This window comes from Zea mays, chromosome 1, assembly GCF_902167145.1.
Source record: "Zea mays cultivar B73 chromosome 1, Zm-B73-REFERENCE-NAM-5.0, whole genome shotgun sequence".
NCBI lineage: Eukaryota > Viridiplantae > Streptophyta > Magnoliopsida > Poales > Poaceae > Zea > Zea mays.
The window spans coordinates 198,523,319-198,529,503 of NC_050096.1; positions in this window are offsets into that span (position 1 = coordinate 198,523,319).

Below are 6,185 nucleotides of genomic sequence, written 5' to 3' on the forward strand. Positions count from 1 at the left end.
TATAATCCGCAGAACGCAAAACAGTAAGGAGATAAATTGATCATACCCTCCTATGCGCTATGAGGATCCAGATCCTTGTCCAGCTTCTCTTGTCATGTTGTCAGGAAGAAGATGTTTTGGGAAGTCGCGTAGACGCTCTCCAAAAACCTAATTGCCGATCCCCCGTGCAAGATCTTGAACGGTAAGGGCTTCGGAGGCACCTGCCCTCTCGCTCTCTATGCGCGCAGAGTCACGAGATGGAAATACCCTCACTTGCGGCTGGACTGTGACTCTGAAGGTTCTGTTCTTTCGTGTACCAAGTGTCAGGGGTTCTCCTCTAATTAACCTCTCGCAGAGGGAAGATGAAGGAGAAGGGTCGCATCGCATGCGGCTGATGGGAAGCTAAAGGAGAAGGGTCTCGCATGCGGTTGACGAAGAGACGGGCAACTAAAAGGTTTAACCCGGAGTTGAAACTCCCGCGGTTAATGAGTGCTAAAAATTAACATAACCACACCACACCCGCTCGCCTGCCTGCCTGCCTCGCCTCGCCACGCCCGGCCGGCGGCGGCGGCGGCACGCGCGCGTGTAGCACGCCCTTGTTTGTTTCTTGACTTCTCAAATTAAGTGGAATAATTCCCACCATATAAGTCAAGCCAACGACCCTTGGATTTCCAATATGGTACTATTGGTATTCTCCATCATTACACACCATAGAGTTTATTCAATAAATGGTCAAGCCCATAAAAGATCCAACAATCCCCACCAAACTCTAGGGTTTGTAATGATGAAGTATCAGAATCACAATCCTTTGATATACCAGTGTTTCGATGGAGACTGTTAAGTTGAACATCCATCTAGAATAAGAGTTTCACTCATTCACAACTGAACAATGGACTAAGCCTTGAATTGACAGTTTTGTGCGAAATAAGATTCACTCAAATCCTTTGCTGATACTAGGCTGCAAAAGGGCATTCATGTTGTTTAGAAGCATATAAGTCACACTTCAGTGCCTTTCATGAGTATTTAGGGATTACCCAAGTCCCATAGACTGTGACCAGCAGTCTGACTCATATAGGTGTATTCCTCAGAAGATGTTCTGTAGGACAACATCTCACCTTTATAAGACTCTTGGAATACATTAAGGTAAATACCATCCTGCCTTACAGATAGGAAAGATGTGCATCATAAATGAGTTAAAGAAGGGATCTTTCCTCACAATCTACTCCTAGCTTGTTTCTCCACTCTACTTCACGGGATCTCCGATCACATAGAGCAGGTTACCACTAGAGTAGATTTCACATGGGTCTCATACCCATTTCTCTCGATGCACTTTCTATCACATTGCGTGACAGACCCTTAGTGAATCGATCTCCAGATTATTCGATGTGTGGACATAATCCACCGTTATAACTCCAGAGTTTTTCAGCTTTCTAACAGATTTCAATCTCCTCTTAACATGCCTTGTTGACTTCATGTTATTCCTAGAACTGTTAACCTTTGTAATCACCGTTTGGTTGTCACAGTTCATGGAAATAGCCGGTATCGGTTTTTCAACTACCGGTAAATCCAATAGGAAATCACGAAGCCACTCGGCCTCAGCCCCAGCAGTGTCTAATGCTACGAGTTCTGCTTCCATTGTAGACTTCGTTAAGATAGTATGCTTGCAAGACTTCCAGGAAACAACGCCACCTCCAAACAGAAACACATATCCGCTTGTGGCATAAAGCTCATCAGCATCAGAAATCCAGTTGGCATCACAATAGCCTTCCAGCACTTTTGGGTTTCAAGTATAATGAATATCGTATGTCATAGTATCTTTCAAATACCGCAACACCCTCTCAAGAGCACGCCAGTGATCATCTCCTGGTTTCGACACAAACCGACTTAGCTTACTCACAGCATAAAAGATGTCTGGCCTTGTTGCACTTGCAAGGTACATGAGCGAGCCAATGATCTGGGAGTATGTCAATTGATCCCTTGCTATTCTCCGATTCTTTCTCAATAGCATGCTAGGGTCATAAGGTGTTGGAGCATGATCATAGTCACTAAAACCAAAGCGACTCAATACCTTTTCCACATAGTGAGATTGTAACAAAGTTACCCCACCATCAGCTTCTCTAACAAGCTTGATGTTTAGAATGACATCAGCTTCTCCCAAATCTTTCATTTCGAAATTGCTCGATAGAAGATTTTTAACTTTTTCAATCACATTGAGATTTGATCCAAAGATCAAGATGTCATCAACTTAAAAGCATAGCATAACAGACTCACCCCCACCATACCGAAAATATACACACGTGTCAGATTCATTTATAGCAAAGCCAACGGCTGTAAGAGTATTATCAAACTTTTCATGCCATTGCTTAGGTGCTTGTTTTAGGCCATACAATGATTTTATCAACTGCACACCTTGTTCTCTTGACCATCTGTAATGAACCCTTCTGGCTGATCCATGTAGATCTCCTCATCCAACTCTCCATTTAGGAAAGTTGTCTTAACATCCATCTGATGAATGATAAGATCATAAGAGGCTGCCACGGCTATTAATGTGCGAATTATAGTCAATCGAGCCACTGGTGAGTAGGTATCAAAGAAATCTTCACCCTCCTTTTGGGCATATCCTTTGGCCACAAGCCTTGCCTTGTACCGTTCAATAGTACCATCAGGCCTAAGCTTTTTCTTGAAGATCCATTTGCAGCCTATAGGTTGACAACCATAAGGACGGTCAACGACCTCCCAAGTTCCATTAGACATAATAGATTCCATCTCACTCCTTACTGCTTCCTTCCATAAGTCAGCATCAGGAGAGGAAAATGCCTCACTAATGGTAGTTGGTGTGTCTTCCACAAGGTACACTATAAAGTCATTACCAAAGGATTTTGCAACCCTCTGTCTCTTGCTCTTTCGAGTGACTATAGTGTCATCCTCCTCAGAGATGTGCACATGAAGATCCTCAGCATGATCTATAGGAATCGACAGTTCATGCTCATGGGGAATTATAGTCTCATGACTTGTATCACTAGGTGTATTCTTCATGGGAAACTCATTCTCAAAAAAATTTGCGTCTCTTGATTCCATGATAGTATCAACATACATATCAGGCACATCAGATTTTATAATTAAGAACCTATACCCAGTGTTGTGAAAAGAGTACCCAAGGAATATACAATCAACAGTTTTAGGCCCAAGTTTACGCTTTTTGTTGATTGGCACATTCACTTTAGCCAAGCAACCCCAAGTGCGCAAATATGAGAGATTTAATCTTCTCTTTTCCCATTCCTCAAATGTTGTGATCTCTTTGTTCTTTGTTGGAACTCTATTCAGGACATGACACGCTGTCAAAATCGCCTCACCCCACCATGCCTTGGATAATCCCGCTGTACTCAACATGGCATTCACCAAATATGTTAGAGTGCGGTTTTTTCTTTCAGCAATCCCATTGGATTGTGGTGAGAATGGTGGTGTCCTCTCATGAATAATACCATGTTACATGCAGAACTCATCGAACACATTAGAGAAATATTCTTCACCTCGATCGAACCTTAAACGTTTTATTTTCCTCTCAAGTTGGTTCTCAACTTCAGCTTTATAGGTCTTAAAATAATTGAACGCTTCATCTTTTGTTTTTAAGAGATACACATAGCAAAATCTAGTGGAGTCATCTATAAAAGTGAGAAAGTATCTTTTACCACCTTTGGTCAAAATTGCATTCATCTCGCATAGATCAGAATGAACAAGTTCTAGAGGTGCCAAATTCCTCGCCTCAGCAGCCTTGTGAGGCTTGCGGGGTTGTTTTGATTCAACACACACATGGCACTTAGACTTTTTGACCAAGTTAAATTTAGGAATTAGATTTAGATTTGCTAATCGCATAAGACAACCAAAGCTTGCATGACAAAAACGTGAATGCCATAAATCTGACTCATCAGAAAAATTAACAGAATTCACCATTTTATTACACACATCATGCAGAGATAAGCGGAACAAGCCTCCACAGTCATATCCTTTACCAACAAAAGTACCATGTTTTGACACAACACACTTATTTGACTCAAGAACAACTTTGTATCCATCTCGACATAGCATCAAAGCACTAACGAGATTCTTCTTGATAGAGGGCACATGCTGCACGCTCTTCAATGGCATCGTCTTTCCTGAAGTAAACTTCAGAATGACCGTACCAACACCAAGAACATGAGCACGCGACCCATTTCCCATTAACAAGGCGCCAGACCTCCCGACCTGGTAGGAAGTGAACATAGAGGCATCAGCACACACATGAATGTTTGCACCACTATCCATCCACCACTCAAGTGAATTACAAACTGAAAGAACAAATGGTAAAGAATTACCATACCCAGATGTTCCATCTTCAGTTTCAGTGGTTACAACATTAGCTGATTTCTTGTCCTGTGTGAACTTGCGATCAGGGCACTCTCTAGCCCAATGTTGATCACTGCCACAGACAAAGCATCCTCCCTTTCCCTTGTTATTGTTGTTCTTCTTCTTTTTAAACTGTGCTGTTTGAACAGGTTTATTTGTATTCTCTTGTTTGGTCTGGTTTTTTCTTCTTGTTGAACTTTGGGAAGTTTCTCTTCTGCACCACATTAGCAGTAGAGGTCTCCACACCTTTTCCATTGTCCTTTGTTCTAGCCCTTTCCTCAACATCAAGAGTACCAATGAGCTCTTCCACATTGAACTCTTGTCTCTTATGTTTGAGAGAGGTAGCAAAGTCCTTCCAAGAAGGTGGCAACTTGGCGATTATACCGCCAGCCACAAACTTGTCAGGCAAAGGACAAAGAAAAAGTTCGAGTTCCTTAGCTAGTGCCTGAAACTCATGAGCCTATTCCACTACAGATCGGTTCTCAACCATCTTGTAGTCATACAGCTGCTCCATGAGATACAGCTCGCTACCAGCATCAGTTACTCCAAAGTTTCCAACAAGTGCATCCCACAGCTCTTTCCCTGTAGGAAGGATGATATAGCTTTTCTGGAATTTTGTATCAAGTGCGCTAATTACTGCTCCTCGAAAGAGGCTATCTTCAGCCTTAAACTTAGCCTCATCTTCAGGAGGTAAGTTGATAGGCTTGCCCTCAGCAGCATGAAAACAAGACATTGCAGTAAGCCACAATTCCATTTAGCTTTCCAGATCAAGAAGTTTTTACCATCAAAAGGATCAGGCTTTAGCACAGCAGCAAAACCTCTGACAGAAAAATGCCTAACATTAGGTTTTTGGATTGTTAGAAATATAGGCATTTTCCATATCATTTTAATTCCATAAATTAACATTATGATGATGACATATAAAAGGTAATTAATCATAGAAATCGTGATCTCAATTATATCCATAACAATATGGATCATGAGAACACAAAACATATGAATCATATAAATCATATAAATATGATAAGCATATAAACTGACGCAACAATTGAAAATAAACAGATAGCAATATAAACAGGATGACTGTAAAATTAAAACAAACAGATATAACATATTATAATAAGACAGAACAGATAAGATAAAATCATTGCTACATATGAAACAACATAGATGAATATATGAAACATATATAATCTGCAGAACGCAAAACAGTAAGGAGATAAATTGATCATACCCTCCTATGCGCTCTGAGGATCCAGATCCTTGTCCAGCTTCTCTTGTCATGTTGTCAGGAAGAAGATGTTTTGGGCAGTCGCGTAGACGCTCCCCAAAAACCTAATTGTCGATCCCCCATGCAAGGTCTCAAACGGTAAGGGCTTCGGAGGCACCTGCCCTCTCGCTCTCTGTGCGCAAAGAGTCACGAGATGGAAATACCCTCACTTGCGGCTGGACTGTGACTCTGAAGGTTCTGTTCTCTTGTGTACCAAGTGCCAGGGGTTCTCCTCTACTTAACCTCTCGCAGAGGGAAGCTGAAGGAGAAGGGTCGTATCGCATGCGGCTGATGGGAAGCTGAAGGAGAAGGGTCTCGCATGCGACTGACAAAGAGATGGGCAACTGAAAGGTTTAACCCGGAGTTGAAACTCCCATGGTTAATGAGTGCTAAAAATTTACACAACCACACTACGCCCGCTCGCCTGCCTGCCTGCCTGCCTCGCCACGCCACGCCCGGCCGGCGGCGGCGACGGCGCGCGCACGTGTGGCACGCCCTTGTTTGTTTCTTGACTTCTCAAATTAAGTGGAATAATTCCCACCATATAAGTCAA